The sequence below is a fragment of the Nothoprocta perdicaria genome, unplaced genomic scaffold, assembly GCF_003342845.1.
Source record: "Nothoprocta perdicaria isolate Ctin4 unplaced genomic scaffold, notPer1 scaffold_268, whole genome shotgun sequence".
In the NCBI taxonomy this organism is placed as follows: domain Eukaryota; kingdom Metazoa; phylum Chordata; class Aves; order Tinamiformes; family Tinamidae; genus Nothoprocta; species Nothoprocta perdicaria.
In genome coordinates this window covers 449,925-451,277 of record NW_020455497.1, presented here as the reverse complement: position 1 = coordinate 451,277, position 1,353 = coordinate 449,925, and positions in this window count along the sequence as shown.

The following is a 1,353-nucleotide window of genomic DNA, read 5'->3' as shown; positions in this document are numbered from 1 at the left end:
TCCAAGCCGAGAAGAGAAAAAAGTCAATAAAATATCACCTGTGAAAAACTTAAAATGGCAAAATAGCTTCCGAGTTTTAGTATCCTTCCTGATTTTGCTGTTTTCTGTCTGCTTTATGTTGGCAGCTCTTTTCTGAACAAGAACAAGCACAACTGTGAGAAAAGCCAAATCATGACAAGCTAGTCCTGTGCAAAATAAGAGCAGTGGAGCAGACTGCGTGTGGACAAGCTCCTTTTTCCCCAGAACTGAAGAGTGCTCCCACCCCAGGAATCATTTTGAGCAAACTTCTCGGGTCCAGCATGTTCTAGAGATGCTTTCTTGCTTAGGACACTCCATGTCTGGGAAAGTCCCTGTTCTTCTCAGTACTGCAGTTCTTGTCCTGTAGCCCTATACCCACAGAGGATGATGCAGCCGTGACCACAACCACGAAGCACACGGCATCCTGGAGGGCTAACAGGGACTGGGCTGAAATTCAGCACACTTTGGAAAGGCCGTCAATTCCCCACTGCAGTGAGATACTTCATACCCTATGTTTCTTTTGCAGCTTTCTGTGCCCCTGCAAGTGTGTATCAGAGCACACGTATCCCTGATCCTTAAAGTCCCAGGTTGCAGATTTGATTACAAAATGCAGATTAAGTTACAATTCTGGGATTCTTGGCTCTGAACCTCTGTATCTACCTGAACACGAGGCACTTCTTCAATGTTTTACCCCTGCAAGAGGGAAGAATGGGCCTAGGCCACGGAGAAATTGCGTGGTATGCAAGAGAGCCTTCTGGATTTGGGGAAAACTGTCTTTGATGTCTGTCTGGATAAGCCAAATGCCCAGATGCACACACCCATTGGAGGCCTTTATGTATGTGGAAAAAAAAAATAAATTCAAACAAACAAACAAATCCTTGTCCAAATACCCAGCTTTCAGGCTAGTTTCTGATATTTTGAAGGTGACACTTGGGAACCAAGACACCGTGACACAAAAAGCGAGGGAAACCTTGGGTGCTTGCGGAGGCAGGATGGTGCCACACACAAACGCACACAACCCGCGCACACCCCTTCTCCCCGGGCACCGAACCTTGGATCCCTCGCCCGCAGGATCTGCGGCTCCCTCGCCCGGGATCCTGCTACACAGGGCTCGAACAGCGCGGCCGGGGCGCCCCGCTCGTGTCGGGGCGGCCTCCTGCAGCACCCCCGCACCGAGCCCGCAACGCCGCGCAGGGGGCAGCCAAGCGGCCGTTATTGCCCCCCCGCCGCGAGGCGCCGGTCGCGCAGCCCGGGGCAGGGCCGCCTCCATGGCCGCCGCGGCGGGAGCGGGGGGCGGGAGGGTCTCCGGCCCGGGGGCAGGGGCGGCGGGGCAGC